At 47.1% G+C, this 18,118-nt stretch overlaps 1 protein-coding gene and 1 long non-coding RNA gene across 10 annotated transcripts in view; both read left to right on the top strand.

Annotated features, from left to right (window-relative positions):
* The window catches only part of DAPK1 (death associated protein kinase 1), a 190,826-nt gene that overhangs the window by 54,544 nt on the left and 118,164 nt on the right, over positions 1-18,118 (top strand). The gene's annotated exons all lie outside the window — the stretch shown is intronic.
* On the top strand, positions 1,987-8,174 carry LOC123593612. The gene is made up of 3 exons (XR_006710401.1): positions 1,987-4,346; positions 5,935-6,322; positions 7,182-8,174. It is a non-coding gene; the product is annotated as an uncharacterized LOC123593612 (long non-coding RNA).

The raw sequence follows: 18,118 nt of genomic DNA on the forward strand, positions 1-18,118 counted from the left end.
TCCAGTAGACTTGAGTCACAAAGGTAGGGCCCATGAGCTTAGTCTCAGGCCAGTTCTGAGTTGGTGTCCCGTCAGGGACCAGCCCGGGAGGTGGGGTCAAGGCCTGAAGAGCTTCTCAGAGCTTGGTAGAGGAGGTGGGTGGATGATCTCCAGTTTCCCCCTCTGGGGTCCAGCTGCCCACAGCCCCTTAGGGTTAGAAAAGAGGAAGGCAAAGGCCTAGCTAATCTCTACCCCCATTCTCCCCACGCCCTCCTCCCCCACTGCAAAGCCTTCCTTGGCTGTGTGGCTTCTCCAGTTCCGTGTCTGGCTTTTTGAGACCAGTGGTTTTCAAATCCTCTCTGGTTCCAGAGCCCTTTATTCAAAGGGACCGTTACCTGGCAGCCTCACATCCGCCAGGCAGCCCTCTGAGGAAAGCGAGAGTCCTCTGAGAAGAGTCCGGAAACCCAGCATCTGCCATTTCCACCATGGCCGAGCCAGGGGGGAATCCTTGCCCCTTCCCCACCCATCCTGCTCCCCACTTACTATAGGCTGCATTCCTCTCATGAAGAAAAGTGCAGTTTTCTTTCTGTGATTCAAAGAATCCTCTTTTGGGAGTTCTAAAACCATGCAGATTAAGAAATTGTAAATTTAAGATAACATCAAATGTCCGTAGTTCTCTTTTAAAAATTCTTTTTGCTAACGTTTATTTTTTATTTAAAAAAAAATTTTTTTTAACGTTTTTATTTATTTTTGAGACAGAGAGAGAGACAGAGCATGAACGGGGGAGGAGCAGAGAGAGAGGGAGACACAGAATCGGAAGCAGGCTCCAGGCTCCGAGCCATCAGCCCAGAGCCCGACGCGGGGCTCGAACTCATGGACCGCGAGATCACGAGATCGTGACCTGAGCTGAAGTCGGATGCTCAACCGACTGAGCCACCCAGGCGCCCCTGATTTTTAATTTATTATTTTTGAGAGCGTGAGCCGGGCAAGAGCAGAGAGAGAGAGGGAGACACAGAATCCAAACCCGACTTCAGGCTCCAGGCTGTCAGCACATAGCCTGACACTGGGCTGGAACTCACAAACCTTGAGATCATGGCCTGAGCCAAAGACAGACGCTCAACCAACTGAGCCACCCAAGCACCCCTGTCCATAGTTCTTATTGACAAATTATTTGGGGGACAAAATCATTAGATTGGTTTTCCTATCACCCACAGAGTCCCCCACTTATTACTTTCAAACCATTCCTCATTGAGAAGGAACTATTAAAAGAAACATGTTTTAGGTTTTTAAAAATACCTAATCCTTTAGCCAAGTCCGTGTCTTGGAAAAGTCAGTTAGCAATCCTGTGAGTGTTTTTCTTCCTTCACTTACCCGGCTATCATCAATTTTTAATTGTAATTTTAACAGTCAGAATTTTGAGGAAGAGCCCAGCATGGTAATTGCTAGTTAGCCCTCCCTACATCTGCTGATCCTGTACCCCGTCCCTTGGAGACCAAGTGCAGGAGGCAGGCGATCTGTCTGCTTTTCACATCATGTTCACAGAATTTGCCGTGGCTGATGTCTTATCTGCACACTGGGTTTCTCAGCCTGTCCGTACCAGGAAGATCCAAAACAAAGTGGGTCATGTCCCTTTTTTAAACTTTTTTTTTTTTAATTTTTTTTTTTCAACGTTTATTTATTTTTGGGACAGAGAGAGAGAGAGAGAGAGAGAGAGAGCATGAACGGGGGAGGGGCAGAGAGAGAGAGGGAGACACAGAATCGGAAACAGGCTCCAGGTTCTGAGCCATCAGCCCAGAGCCCGACGCGGGGCTCGAACTCATGGACCGCGAGATCGTGACCTGGCTGAAGTCGGACGCTTAACCAACTGCGCCACCCAGGCGCCCCCCTTTTTTAAACTTTTTTGAAGAGAGAGAGTGGGTAGGAGGTGGTGGAGGGCAGAGACAGAGGGAGAGAGAGAATCCCAAGCAGGCTTCATACCCTGCGTGGACCCTGATGCAGGGCTCGATCTCACAACTGTGAGATCATGACCTGAGCTGAAGTCAAGAGTTGGACGCTTAACCAACTGAGCCACCAGGGCACCCTGGGTCATGCCCTTTTGTCCTGGGCAGCAAAATTTGAGGATCAACCCACAGACCAATGGGAGAAGACAAATAAAGCTAGCCTAAAAAAGAAATTAAGGGATATATTTTAATTAATCACAAAAAGTCTTAAATGAGTGAAGGATCTTGGAATCACTTGAATATGCTCCATACACGTAAACACATGTGTGTCTGCACACAAATTCACTGACCAGTATGCTCACACACGTCAGCATCCACACACAAATATACATGTAAACATCCCTTTAGATGGGAATGAACAGTTTCTGGTCTTAGCCGGTTCCTAGGTTTCTGCTGTCTCTTTACCGCAGAGTCCTTGTGGGGAAAGGCTGGGGATTGTAGGGGTTCCTTTTGACCTGGGCAGTAGTTTCCTTCTGTGAATTCCCTACCGGACTCACTGGTAGGCCTGCCAGAGCCATGAGGGGGCTCATTCAGAGCCTGTTCCGGGCTTCACCCACCCAAGTGGGTTCCCACATGTGGTTCCTATTCCCATGTTTCCTATGGGTGGATTTCTGTTGGGCCAGTGGGAGAGAAGGGAGACCAGACCATCCCCAGCCTGGTCACAGTGCCTGTGGGGCTACCTGGAGGTGCTGTCCGCTTCAGCTGTTTGATCGGAACCTTCTGCCCCTCCTGGGAGTGGGGAGGATGGATGATGGTACAGGGAAGTGACTCACTGTCTGCAAGGAGTCACAAGTGTACATGTGTTTGTGTGCATGCGTGCATCAGTTGTGTCCCCCTTCCCTTTCCCCAGAATGATAGCCAGCACTGAAGCCTTGATGCAGTGATGCACTGAAGCCTTGTGGTGGGCCAGACCTATGTGCTTTGCAAGTATGATCTCATTTAGTCCACTCAACTACCCTGTAAGTTAGATGCTCATACTGCCCTTATTTGACAAATAAGGAAACTGAGGCAGGGAGAGGTCATATGTCATTACTGGTACGCCACAGGTTTCCCAGTGGCCCGGGATAGCTTCCTTTCATTACAGCACAGTAATCAGTATGTAGTGTAGAGTCTGTACCAGTCCTGTGCAGTAGGGCTACTGTGGTTATGGAAATGTTCTGTGCTGTCCCACGTAGTGGCTAAGATGTGCTTTTTTTAAGGCTGACTGATATTCTATCGCATGCATATACCACATTTTCTTTACCCATTCGCCCTTTGGTGGACATTTGGACCTTTGGTGGACCCTTCTGTCTTTTCCCCCTTTTCCTCCCATTTTCTCCCCCGTGTAATCTGTAACGAAAATACCCAGACAACTATTTTCTTTGATGAGGAGCAGTTTGTGTCTATTTCACATTTTAAGAGCAGCAAGAGTTAAGCTTTTATGCTTTTTCCCCTTGTCACCCCACAATATACCAAATGTGTTTACCCAGAATGGGTTGTTAGTCTAATGAAACCACCTATTGACTTTGAAATTCCCCGGGCCACTGACTTTCCATAGAAAAAAGAAATTCCCCAGGTTTGCCTAGGGGATGCCCCTGATTGAGCAGTAGGTTGGACAGGTATTGTATTTGAGTAATGTTTGAGTATGCGTTACGTAGCGGTGGTTTAGTCAAGTTAAAGGATCAGTTTTTCTCTCTACGGAAGTGGGGAGGCACGTGGCCCTGTGTGACATGACCCCTCAGTGCCACTGGGGAGACTCAGGCTCCTCCTGGGTTTCTGTCTTGCCATCCTTAGAGGTCACTGCCATCTGCGAGGCTCCATGTGGCCACCAGAGCTCCATCCACCGGGCCCATGGTTTCAGCCGGAGGCAGAGAAGTGTGAAGGGCAAGAAGGGGTGTGAGCCTGCTTCATTGGCCCCCTTAGTGGGCTTTTTGGAAGTACCAGTAGAGCTCTGTTCACATCTCGAAAGCGGACTGTGTCACCATGCGCCCTGCCCCCACCCCAGAGCACGGGAAGTAAAACACCCCCCGAATACAATTTGATTCTGATAGGAAGACAGAAGGAGGGGAGCCTGGGGCAGCCAGCCAGCAGCTCCACATTCACCTGGTGGTCTTCACCATCCACCCTCTCGGGGTTTGGGTGATGGTTCCAAGAATTTGGGGCACAAGCCCCTTTCCGATGGCTTGCCCTTGATACTTAGAGGCATCTGGCTGCCTTTCTTTTGCTGCTAGAGCATGCCAGCTTCCCTTTGTGAGTGCAGGCTCTAACTCCTTCCAAAAATAGAGGAAAGGGGTGTGTTGTATCTCTGTCTGGTCTCCGTGTCTTTGTGTGTCTGGTCATGGAGAAGTGTGGGATAAAGTTGCTGCCTGTGAGGACTCCTCTGCCTGGGTTTGTTTTAAAATTCTTCCATTTAAATGGGTTTTAAAATGTGAAAGGGGAAAAAAGGGTTGGCCCCTTGAAGGAGTCCCTTTCAGATGGTAGTTCATCAAACTGCAGTTTATTCATAGCGATTAAGACCTTTATGAGAAAGGATGGGGGAGAGTTACTGGAGCTGGTTTGCAGAACCTTTGATAGCACAGATACCCAGGGTTTGCGCAGATGCGTAACTCAGTATTTCTAGATGCTTCGGTGTGGGTCTGTGAAAGAAGGGGTTCGGGGCTTGTGGGGACCGCAGAGCATCCTGGTTCCTAACAGGAGGGAAGTAGGAGCTGGGTGGTTGGGTGGGGCCCTGAGTGCTCAGTGGGAGCACCGGAGACTCCAGTCACAGTTTCATTTCTGAGTGTCTGTAAGCAGAGGCTTTGGCCATCCAGGAGCTGGCCTTTGGGAAGATGTAGCTGTAGAACCGGCAGAAAGAAACCTCATGGGAGAGCAGAGGAGATTCAGGCCCAGGAGCCCACAGACCAGTTGTACAGAGGCAGAAAAGGCAAGTTGAGATTCCAGGGGAGGAAGAAGGCAGGCAGGAGTTCATGCACAGTGTCAGGGGACAGTTCATGCAATAGTGTCGGGGGATGGGCTAGTCTACAGGATTTTGCCTGGAAAAACAGTGATGGTTTTGGACCTGGGTTTGCTACTTACTCTAGGCAAGTGGCCCACTCTTTGTCCCTCAGGGTCAGGGTTATGAATGATACGGTCTCAAGGGGCAATATAAATATCCTCTGGTCCCATGACTCAGACTTGGAGATGGCTATCAGAGGAGTCAAGGCAAAGGTCCTGTGGTAGGTAAGGAACTTAGATATGCCCCAAGCTCTCTCCCTTAACCCAGTAATTTCTGTGGTTTTATTGCAAAGAAAGGAAAGAAAGGAGTTTCCTAACCTCAAGGCAAGCAAGAAGAGAGAAGTAGGACTGACTAGCCAGAGGGAAGTGAGAAGTCGGGTAGTTACTAGCATTTAAGCTACTCTAAAACCAGGAGCCATCTTGCTTAAAATGGACCATCTCTTTATTCAACACAGCAGTTAACAGTAGTTACACGTTTACTGTAGTTGTAGTAAGTTAGGATGGACAAAGTTAGGCCACGGTAAGAAACAATACCGATGGCTTAAGTGAATTAGATGGAGGCTCTGTCGCACGTGTTGTGACTCCAGGACCACAGCAAATGAAACCTTTGCCATGTGGGAAATGGCAGTTGCGTTGTTAAGAGACAGCATGTGACACACTGAGGAGTGGCTCTCGAAGCTTTCATTGGGAGTCAACACAGATACTCTGGCTCCCATTTCATTGACCGAAAGAAGTCACCTGGCCACACTTAACTTGGAGAACATGGAGGTGCCCTCCTACCATGTGCTGGAACGAAAGGACTCTGACTGGTGATGGATAATAGCATTGTCATAGTAGTTATTTTTGTAAAGATTTCTAGTTTTACAGGAGAAGCGTATAGGAACTGGGTCATTTGCTAACCCGGGAACCCACATTATTTACACGTGAAGAAAGTTGGGACTGCCCATATAGCCTCTTACCATGTTATTTCACTTCATCTCAGGCACAGTGTCCAGAAGGAGATAAATCTTGCCAAGTCCAACTCATGAAATGATAGCTTGTCAGCTGCCCGAATGAGGAAGACAGATTGAAAGAGTGGTCTGCTCCTGTTGGAGAGCAAAGGCAGTTTGGTCTATATTAAGCTTAAAGAGTGATTTAAAGAGGATTCTGCCTGGACACGATGACTTGGGCTGCTTTCTTCTGGAACCTAAAGCAGATGCTGACCTCTTCAACTTTTTTTTATGTCCTTCCTGACGATGGGATTTGGACCAAAGATTGGAAAACGGAAGGAGAGCAGCAGTCTGCCTGGAGCCTTGTTACTGGTGAATTTCAGGCCGGATGCTTTTTGTGAAGTGGTCCTGTTCTTCTTCTAAGTCTTCTTGACATGTTTTGTAAGCAGGAGAGACTTTTTATTCTTTATGAATTGTATCTTTGAGCATTCTTGCTTGGTAAACAACACTTCCCAAATTTAGAAGTATGTGCATTTGTGAGAATTTAATTAATCCACATATGTTTATTAAACACCCACTGGAAACGGTGGGAGTTGCCATTGGGGGGGGGGCATAAAGAGAAATCGGATTTTAAGTTCCTTGAATGCTTCTGCATTTAAGGGACTTCATGGACAAAGTGTGAACACATGCACTAATCCTATATCTTACCACGTGGGTGAGCTGTAATATTCACGGTCCCCAAGGAACCGTGCATCCCTGGGCCACACACTGTGGCAGTTCGGTTTTGTTGTCCTTCTCTGCCCCTTGAATCATGACTTACTCTGACCAGAGAGTTCTATGGAAGGGACGTTGTGTGACTGCGAAGGCTAGGCCTTGCTCTCTTGGAACACTTCACCACCACGTAAAGATGATCTGAGTAGCCTCCCTGGAGGAGGAGAGGCCTGCCTGACAGCCAGCCTATACCACCAGCCCTACCCAGTCCCACTGAATTGTAGACATGTGGATGAGCTTGGTTAGCATCTCATCTCGAGGGGTGGAGGACCTGCCCAGCTGAGCCCAGCCCATACTGCAACCCAGAGAACTGTGAGCCAGCCACTGCCCACACAGACCTTCTTGCCACTGTTATTTGGGCCACTAAATTGAGTGCTTTTGTGCCCAGTGATTGACCACGGTGGCCACACAGACCTTCTTACCATCCCCCCGTATGACGTGATTTTGTCATCTTCTTGCACGTGTTATTCCTGCAGTCTAGAATGCCTGCCTCTGTTTCCCTTCCTTGGAACTTCTTCCTGTCTTCCAGACCCAGGTGCCTCTCCTGATTCTCCAGAGCCCTCGATACATATTTCTGTCACTGGCCCTTTCTCCATTGCCCTGTGGTTGTTTACAGGTTAGTATCTCCCATTGGATGCTAACCTCCTAGGGGAAGAGGCTGTTTGCTATCCTTCACTGACTGTTGGGCCCCTATGCAGATCCTGGCACAGAGTGGGTATGGTGGCCCTTCGGGTGACAAGGTGTGGGGGATAACTACTGCGTGAGGGTGAGCTCTGCCCTGCGTGTTGGGACGTGGCCGTCACGTCCTGGATATAAATGGATACCACTCATCAGTGTTCCCAAACTTTACTAATGTGCACGTAAGTCACCTTGTATCTTGTTAAAATGCAGGCTTTGATTTAGGAGATCTGGAGAGGGGCCTGAGAATCCACATGTCTGGAAACTCCCACAGTTCACACTCTGAGTAGCAAGGCCACAGAAGATAACTCACATGCCCGAGGAGGATGATCAGCAGTAACATAGATCCTCAGTGGTTTTTGGAGAAAAATAATAGAGATGAGCCTTGGCAGTAGTGCCCTGGGCACCGAGGACAGAAGATGCCGACTAGAGGGAGCCTGGTCATTTTGAGGGGTAGAAGGAGATGAATATTTTGGGGGAAAGGAGTGCTCTCAAAAAGCTCAGATTGTGCAAGGGTCTACCAAAAATAAAGTGGGGAGAATCAATTCTATAAGTACTGTTCACTGCACAATTAGCCTAGACTATACCTGGCTGATTGTGAAAAATACAGAAACAAAACAGTTCTCAGACCTGTGTTCTGAACAAGAAAAACTAGGGTAAGATGGATAGACACACACTGGTTGGGGTTGGAGAAGGATGAAAGGGAAGCAATGAACATGAGGGAGTGGTCATATCAGGCCAACCTGAAACTCTTTCCTTTTCTTTTTTCCTAAAGAGATTATTTAGTTTTAATTTATTTTTCAAGTTTATTTATTTTGGTGAGGCGAGGGGCAGAGAAAGAGGGAAAGAGAATCCCAAGTAGGCTCCATGCTATTGGCACAGAGCCCGATGCGGGGCTCATTCTCACGAACCCTGAGATCATGACCTGAGTTGAAATCGAGTCAGATGCTTAACTGGCTGAGCCGCCCAGGTGCCCCCAGGGTTTTGTTTGTTTGTTTGTTTTATTTTTTAAGTAATCTCTACACCCATCGTGGGGCTCGAGCTCAACAACCCTGAGATCAAGAATCACATGCTCTGTAGACTGAGCCAGCCAGGTGCCCCCAACCTGATTTTCTTATTTGAAAACATCAGTGGATTGCTGAACAGAGGCACGGAGTTGTGGCACACAGAGGGTGTCAGGAGGGTATCTGACAATGCCCTTCCTGGGACAGATCCTTGTGATCTGTATGGAAAGAGCATGAGCTGATACCGGTACATCTGGGTGAGTGGTTAAAAAGCCAGATAGCAAGAAAGCTGGTCAGTGATGGCTTACCAATGCAAAGTGTCCAGAATTCATGTTGGTAGTTTGTCTGAAGATACAGATGGACTACTTACGAAGTCCAGAGTTCCTTCCAAGACAAATTATTATGAGATTAAGATATACTCTTTGTATTGGCAAAGCAAGTGAAGGCGGAGTGGAAGGGACATGGCGACTTTAGAAATGCCTGGTATCTCCTCCCCTGGTTGCTCGTGCCAAGTCAATCTGTAGCTGATTATTGTCTTGAATATGTACTCAAATTAGCTGTGTAGCAGGCCATCTGCTGTCTCCTCCAGACGCGGTGGATAGGCCCTGGGAAGGGGAAATCCTGCCAAAATGCAAATAACCTACTAAACTGATAATATAGAGAAAGATAAGGTCTGTTAGGGGGAGGGGGAAGGAATAAGGGACTATGTTCTTAGCTCTTTTATGTGTTTTCTTCCTCTCGTGTTTCTGTTGGGGAAAGACCAGGTGTGGATCAGGAGACCCTGTCTCAGTCAGAGATGATGGGTCAAGTCTGGGAGTAATGAGGGAATTAGGAGGCTTGGTTTCGAGAATACATTTTGCAGAGCCTCATACTAGTTTTCTTTGTTTGAGTTCAAGAACGGGCAACCTCTTGATTTCTACTGGTGGGCTTGCCGTGCTCAGCAGATTTGCATTCTTCTAGCATCTTCTTGGGGCTACAGTCTCTGCCCTCATAGGGCTACCGCCTAGATTGCCCAGGTTGCCTTCTCATTAATCCATGACCCACTCCACTGGGACTGCCCTCATGGTCTTCCCACCCAAACATGACTCACGTTTTCAAAATGGCAGCCTTGAACTGATTGGCCAACTGTCCTTTACATGTGCGTACTGCTTTATAGTTTCCAGACACTTGAACACTCACATGTAGTTACTTTTAATACACATAAACACGCCCAAGAAGCCATCACTGTTCAAATGGAATAGTAACGCGAAAGAAACTGAGGCTCCATCCCAGGAGGAAATAGTGGCCCTTCAAGACCTTATGGCTGATGAGTAGAAGGTCAAAAATGTGGCTACATATTCTGTCGCCAGTTCTGCCCTTTTAGGACCATTGATTAAAACAGCGTTTGCAAACTCAGATGCCTGTAGTGAAGTAGACTCGGTGAAAGGCAATGGGGAACGGTGAGGCATGCATCCAGCTGGAGAGCACAGGACCATCCAAAGCGGGTAGCCATTTTGCATTGTGTGATGGTTATGCCAGCTCTTCCAAGTCTAGGCAGTGCAGGGAATTGGACTGTAAAACGTGGACAGTGGGCTCAGTTCTTTTCAAAATACTCTGTGGCTCAAAGCAAAAACCATCCGCAGAACCCTCCCGTTTTGATCAGTGGGTTAAAATAACACTCCCTGGTGAAGGAAGCTTAGCTGCTTTTGAGGGTTACTTGCATTGTCAGAGTTTGTTGAGGCAATTTAGTTTCTAATTAATCCAGTCCTCGGGGGAGAAGTTTTGTCATCCGTGGCACCTTCTTGCGCCAGCTCTGGGTCTTCCAGCTTCAATGAATCTTGGCTAAAGAAAGTGGGAAAACGAGGCACAGCCTGCATGGTGTTGCCTCACAGCTAAACCATGCTTCCCCCATCCTGTCTGCGCACAGGTCTGGACCCACAGGTGGCAACCTGCCAGGATACGGGAGGGGAGGCTATCTAAATATACTTTGGGTGATGCACAGAACTCGTTAAAAAACCAGTTTCTAAAATTCCTTGGGAAGGGGGAAAAGAGCTGTCTGAGCCATAGTTTATACTTAGGGGTTGTCACAAAGCAGGTGCGGTTTCGAACTGCGGTTTGTTCATGATCTATGCTCTGCGTTTGAAGGGGGAGCTCTCCACAGGAAGGGGCTCCTTCTGATCCTGGGCTGTGGCTGTGGACTGCTTGTGGCAGGCTTCATACAGAGAAAAGGGTTATAGGTCAGCTCCTGAAAGGAGGCACCTAGCGGAAGTGATTAGAACATTTGGGGAGAGGGGCTCCTTTTGGTGGAGAGATCGCATTAGGCCCTTCTTGTTTTTTGCATCAACGGTGCTGTGCTGGTTGGTGTTACCTCAGTGGTTCTCAGCTGGGTCCTCTGGGGAAATCTGTTGGGAGCTTTCTTTTTTATTTTGTTATTTATATATTTTTTATTTTTTTCATTTTTTCCATTTTATTTATTTTGAGAGAGAGAGAGAGAGAGAGACAGAGAGAGAGTGTGCTCACGAGTGAGGGGGAGGGACAGATAGAGAATCCCAAGCAGGCTCCCTGCTCAGTGCAGAGCCCGACTCGAGGCTCAATCCCACAACCCTGGGATAATGGCCTGAGCTGAAATCAAGAGTCGGATGCACAACCGAGCACCCAGGTGCCCCTGGGAGCTTGAAAAGCCACTGCTTCCTGGGTCCAGCCTCAGAGATTAGGATTTCATGGGGCCCAGGTCTGCCTGAGCACCTGCGTTCTCAGCGGCTCCCCAGAACTCTGGTTGAGAACTCCACTCCAGGTCAGAGCACGTTGTGAAAATGCCCAGTGCTGGGCCCCATCCCATCCACGGAATCAACACCTCAGGGAGGCCCTGGAATCTGTATGTTTTAAAGGTTCCACTTCCAGCCTTGCTCCAATGATTGTTGGCTTAGGTTGTGGGCGGCCTTTCCTACTCCCCGGAGTGGGCACCCATCTGCAAATACACATACGTGCTATTGGCAGCTAGTAAATAGAAATTCTTTAGTGTTCCACTTTGGGCACATACTTGAGGAGAAGCCGGATTTCCTGAAACAGATGTCAGTTAAGGTACAAAGGCTGCGGCACCCTAATTCTTTACCTCTGGGGAGTGGGGTCGGACAGGCTGTGTTTTGTGGAGGGGTGGGCGCAGCTTGGATCAGGGTGGGTGTGAGGCAGTGGCTTTCTGTTTAAACTTAGGCTTTCCCTCTGAGAGGTTTTCCAATCCATTGACCTCGTGTCCTTGCTTCCTGCCTAGAATGGTGGTTTATAGAAATGGTGCCAAACAGCTGTAAATGCAAGACTGAGAGCTGTTTCTTCCTTTGCTTTGTTCTTTTTAAGACTCCGGACAACTTTGACCAATCATGTTTTAATTATTCTTTTTTGATGGAAGAAATCACCGTAAAATACAACTTGGAGACCTCTGAAAGTTGTGCGTTCCGTTCTGGCAATATCATGTTTGTGTTTCTGTGTCTGAATGAGTTAGAAAAGCTTATGAAACGCAAGCAGTTTGTTTTTTCTGCATCTGATTCTTTTACCCCTTATCTTGAAACTTGCATTGTACTTTTAGTGTTGGTCTTTACATAACTGACTCACTTGCTAGAATTTGTTGTTGTTGTTGTGACTTTGTGATAAGAGAAGAATTTTTGTGAGTTGCAGTCCAGGAAGGAGCAGGTATAAACACTGCAGATCAAATATCACCCAAGTCCATATGGACTCCTGACCTCATTTTCCTCCTGTGTCTAAAGGAGACAGACTTTATCCTGTCCGTGTAGTGCTCTCTGTTAGATACTTCCCTTCTTATTCCAACCTTGTCTAATTATTAACACTGAGAAGTACTGCAAGTTGGTGGTTAGAAAAGGAAAGAAAACTTATGTTTAAGGAAGTGACTTTATATCTCAAAATGGCTTTGATGTAAATCTACCATATGTGTCTTTTTATATATCGTCAAACACTTTGCTTTAATGCCAATAATCACATCCTTTAGATGCGCCATACTCTTTTCCATCTTTGCTGTTGTTTTGTTATGTAAATAAATAGCCAATTGCACATAGCATAAATAATACAGGTTTTATGCTGTAGAGCCATGGCCCTGTAAGCAGAGGGCTTCGGTGTGGGGATTGAAAAGCTTGCTGAACACACCCACTTCTCCCATGTTTCTTGATGGAAAACAGTCCCCATTTATGGCAGCCACCTAGGAGATTTGATTCCAAAGACTGAATTTCCTGTTCAAATGTCCGAAATGCCCGATTCTCCAGATACTGGGGAAAGGAGAGGAAGAGAGACCATTCTGGAACACACAGGGTCTTGGGTATGAATCTCAGTGATGTTTTTTCATCCAAAGTGTCATATGCTCAATTTGTTTTCCTTGCTTACATGAGCAACTGACCCCTAAACGTGCTGATAACAGAAGAATAAGTAAGTAAACACTCTCAGCGTTTGAGGCTGATAGAAAAGTCACTGGGTTTCAGGGGACTGGACTGGAACACGAGCCTTTTGTTTGCTGTTGAAAGTTTAGCACTTGAATTTCGGGTTGGGCTGTTCATTTCATTAAGGAAAATGTGGACACCTCATGCCAACGCCTGTTTTCTTTAGTCCCTGAGAATGGAAGGTATTGTGTATTTGGTACACACACACACACACATACACACAAAGTGAACAGTGACTTGATTGTGCCCTGGGAACAAAAGCTATTACCTGGGGACAAGATGGGAGACCCTAGGCTTCAGCTTACCCTGTTTCACTCTTTATAAAGGCTGCATTGCTGGGAACCCCGGAGCAAATGCCTGAACTGTTGCTGGTGTTTGAAATTGTAATCCATGGACTAGTTTCTCCTGGCACTTAAAAATTAGATGAACTTGGCAGAGCGGGGCTTGGCTTGATTGGAAGAGACCAAGAGTCCAGACCCTATGCCCACCGACAAACACGAGGTGTCAAACAGAAGGAGGAGACTGGAAAGGGAAAAGAGGGAGTTTGGTTTCCCCCACTCAATCTGCCTCTCTGCAGAGGCCCCAGTGACACAGACTGATGATTGTGTCATGTGGCTACCCATCTGCTTTCCCGCAGTTCAGCTTTGGTTAAATCCATTCAAAAAAGCATTTACCCACTGATGTCTGCAGGCAATGGGTGCATGCCAGTGTGAGAATAGGGGAGCATTCAGCATTTCAGGTGCATAAGGGCAGTCCCTTGATTTTTCTGTCACATGAACATGATGTCACTGTAGCTCCTCGAATTGTGGTGTAGGAAGCCTCTTTTCTCCTGAAGTGGCCAAGAAGTTGGCTTTGCCATTGTCTTGATCCAGTGCTTTGGTTGATGACCCCAAGTCCGAGGCTGTTGTGTTTTCTTTTGCCTTTGGAGTATCAGTCAGGACAAGATTTCAAGTGTTTTTTGTTCACTGGGGAAGAATGTTGGCTTGCTAGGGGTTGGAAATAAAATGTCTTAAATAAAAAGAGTTGCTTCAAAATTTCAAATTCCTATTCCCCACAGTGGTTCTCTTGAGTTTTGGTAGCTCGAGACCAGAGGATATGGCAGCTAATAATAACAGTGGTAGCAGAAGCAAAGCTAGAATTTATTGACCTTTCATGCCCTCCATACCATGCCTTTTATAACCATTAAGACTTATAACCCACAGTAAGTGGTTTTTGTTTTTAAAATGAAGCAAAATGAAAAGCAGGTACAGCTTAGATTGGGTCCCAGGATGATGACAAATATATTCTTGAAGTCATGATATCGTACATGTAAGCCAACATTTTCCCAACTCCAGTGTGCACATGAATCACCTGGGATCTTGTTACCATGCAGATTTTGATTGAGTAGGTCTGAGTGGGGGCTCAAAGTCTGCATTGCTACTGAGTGTGATGCTGTGCGTCCACAGAATATGCTGGGTGGCAAGTTTCGAAGTCAGAGAGCACCAGACCTGGCGATCGTTGGTTTCGCCTGGAGACTCTGAAACACACAACCCTTCCCACCTTCACGATGCCGATACTTAAGACATCAGCCTCGCTCTTACAGTCAGCCAAGTGGGGGCCCTGCGAGAGTCTGAGAGCATCTGTGACCTATACGAGATCACACAGTGAGAACCCAGCCTCCAGGGGCTGGGAACGCGCGCCTTTCTCGCACTACCTGGTATCACACGCTGAAAAGTACACAGAAGTTCACACCCGTCCTCCTCTCGGAGCCTGCCCAGCTGACAAACACCCCTGGCTGCCTGGGAGGAAGGAGTCTCCCTCCCTGCCGAATAACCTGAGCTGGTCTCCCCTCCGGCAGGCCCATCGTGTGTTGCACACTTTCCCCAAGTGGCAGTACAGCTAATGCTGTCTCTCCAGGATGGAAACGCTGCTCCTCAAAGAGCCGGTGACTCTTGAGTTCTGTCCTTTGCACACAGCCGCGGGGAGGAGGAAGTGAAAGTGGCGCGCGGGAGTCTGGGGTGGGAATACGTGGCTCTGAAGGAGGCCCGGTGTGTTTGCAGAGGTGGGCAGTGCAGCCGGGGGCTTCCCCCCACCCAGCTGCGTGGTTGCTGCACATGCCTGACCGGGAAGGCTCAGGCTTCCAGAAGTGCTCCCACCCCTCGCCTGCGCTTCCTCTCAATGTCCTGTGGCTGCAGGACTCAGACCTTCTGTAGTCACTCTTCTGTATTCACTTCATGTGTCCCTGATCCCTGTGATTCTACCCTAAGCTGTCCCCTGGTCATTTGAGGTTTTAAAGGTTTCTTTATGTTTTAAAAATCTTTTTTTTTAAAGTTTATTTATTTTTGATAGAGCAGGGAAGGAGCAGAGAGACAGAGGGAGAGAATCCCAGACAGGCACTGCACCATCAGTGTGGAGCCTGATGCAGGGCTCGAACCCATGAACTGTGAGATCATGACATGAGCCGAAACCAAGAGTGGGTCACTTAACCGACTGAGCTACCCAGGCACTCAGACGGTTTCTTTAGAAGTATTTTCATTACTGGTTGTTTGGTAGGATTCGTTTTAGCTACTTGTGACAGAAAGCCCAAGATGATAATGGCTTAAAGAAAATAGGAGTTTCTTTATCATGTAGAGGAGTCCTGAGCTGGGGAGGCAGGTCTGCGGTATTAAGGACTTTGCCTCTGTCTATGATGTGACTCCTGAGAATATGTCTTTCATTTTGTGGTCTAATGCGGCTGCTCGTGTTCCAGCCATCACATCTTCATTCCACTCAGGAAGAAAGGAGGAAGAAGGGTATGCCCTCTCTTATAAAGACATTCCTTGAATGTTGCACACAATACTTTTCCTTTTTTTCCTGTTGGCCAGAACATAGTTATATGGCCGCAGCTAGGTTGTTACATGGCCATAAGAAAGTGTAGAAAATGTAGTCTTTATATCAGGTGGCCAGATCCACAGCTAGAAATTGGTAATTCTAGGACTCAAGACAAAGGAAAGATCAAATATGGAATACACAATTCCTGCCTCACTTGGGTCTTAAGGTCATTTTCAAACCCAGGTAATGTTTGGATTAAGTCCGAATGTTTCAGACTGATGCTTTCAAGCCACTTTATGTGCCACAGGAGGTTTGGGGTCATGCTGGATCTCTTCAGCATTCTTCCAAGAGGAGCCAGAGCAGGCCTGTTATAGATTGCACTCAACTAATTATGGTTTAATAATTTAATTAACTAGGGCTGATGAGGATTGCAGATATCAGGAAAGAATTGTATCTATAATCAATGCTTAAAGGCAGAAGGAGGGACTCGTAGAGCCATGGCATTTCACCTGGTATCATCTTCAGCTTGCAGTCTTTGCACCTGTGTTTTGAGCCAGGCAACGAGATTGCCCACCATGGCCATGGCAAGAACAGAAAAATGGACCAAGTCTCTCAGCTCTAGAAGGACGGTTGGTTCTGAGTCAGCACCGAGGGCTTTCTGGGGCATGATGAAGCCTATGTGTCTTAAGGAGTGTTCAGATTCTCTTACTTTGTAAGAGAAAGCCAGGAACTGGAGGTACCGGGCATGTCAGTCTTCTCTGGACGTACTGGAGCCATTTGAGGAGTGGCATCCATGTTGTTTGAACAATGATAGTTAACTAGATTTCTAGAGCTAGTGTAGTGCTGATAGGGCTATTCTGTGTGTGTGTGTGTGTGTGTGTGTGTGTGTGTGTGTGTGTTTTCTTTCCTGAAACGTTCCACCTTGTTCCTAGAAAATACCTAGAATAACTTTCGTACAGGTGAAGACTCCTAAGCGGGCTGAAGGTTATCACCTTCCCCGCCCGACCCCCTCTTTTTGGCCTAACAGCAAACAGAGTCCTTCCTTTAGAAGAGCATGTGCCAAGAGAGGGAGAAGAATAAGAATAATTTTCTTCAACCTAATCATCTCGTACTTGAACAGAACAACGCTCACATTCACAGGCATTAAGGAGCTCCCCTGGGAAGTGAAATCTGGGGCAGGACAGAAGGTGTGGGTGGGATGTGTATTCTGTGGGTGTGGAGGCGGACCTGGCCATGCTCTGGGAGGGAGGACGACAATATAAGGTCCTGAAATCCAAGCAGCCGCCTCTCACAGGTATACAGAAGCTTTCCACGGTTGGGCGCTTTGCTTTCTGTAACTAGCTCAGGATGTCTGTTTCCATGTAGTCTTCTTCAGCGTTAGCATTCAGTGTATTTTAAACTTGACCGGAGTTTGAAGGGTTCATTCTTCACACACATGGACACACAGAGGCCAGAGGCAAATGAAAGTATGTTTGAATTTGTGATCAAGCCAGGTTGAGCAAATGTTTTCTGGCACTGTGTCTTTACCGGTACTAAGAGTTGTAAGAATAAAAAACAAAAAGCATAATGAACTCAGATATTTGCTCCTGTGTTTTCCCCGTATTATTTAAGTGCTGTCTTTTCAGGCAGCATGCTATTTGCTAATAGGCAAGGTTTTATTTTAGTTAAGTAAGTCTTGGCCTCCACCCCTCATGGGCTGCCTGTCCCTGGCAGATTACCATTACTCTGGATCTTACTTGTCATTTTCCTATGATAGAAATGGCTATGCCCTCCTCACAAAAGGATGGAATGAGCTGTAGAAGACGGGAAGGGCTTCCTGGAACGCCTGGTTCCCTACAACTGCTCAGTGAACGCTCATTTCCTCTCTCTGCCTTGATTTTCCCTTTGCCTTCTTTGGTAAAGAAGTCATTGTTTAGGGGCAGAAATAATAATCTGGTTTGTCACTAAAATTTATCTGAGAACCTGTTGTGGAACTCAAGGTCACCAGGGCAAATCCAAGTTCACAAAGTGTGGTCCTTGGACCAGCAGTAGTAGCATCATTACTCGGGAACTTGTTACAAATGCAAATTCTCAGGCCCCTCCCCAGATGCAGCAATTGGAAACCAACGGCGGAGCCTAGGAATTTGTGTTTTAACTAGACTTCTGGATGATTTGAATGCATACTAACATTTGGAAACCACTAGTGTCTACATCTGGGTTCTTAAGACCTTAGATTTCCCCAGAGAGCATTTTAAAATACTGTCAGGGCCCTGCTCCCAGAGACTCTTAACTCAGCAAGTTTTGGATAGAGCCCAGGCATGGGGATTTTAAAAAATTTCCATGGGTGATTCCCAGTGTACCCAGGAATGAAAAATTCTGCTTTAAAGTGTTTCTGTCTTGTCTTCTTTTTAAAAAAATAATATTTTAAAATGATTATTTTATTGACTTTTGAGAGAGAGAGAGAGAGAGCACACTCGAGTGGGGGGGGGTGGGGAGAGAGAGAAGAAGAGAGAGAATCTGCACTGTCCGTGCAGAGCCTGATGTGGGGCTCGAACTCACAAACCACGAGATGATGACCTGAGCTGAAATCAAGAGTC

The sequence above is a fragment of the Leopardus geoffroyi genome, chromosome D4, assembly GCF_018350155.1.
Source record: "Leopardus geoffroyi isolate Oge1 chromosome D4, O.geoffroyi_Oge1_pat1.0, whole genome shotgun sequence".
Classification (NCBI taxonomy): Eukaryota; Metazoa; Chordata; class Mammalia; order Carnivora; family Felidae; genus Leopardus; species Leopardus geoffroyi.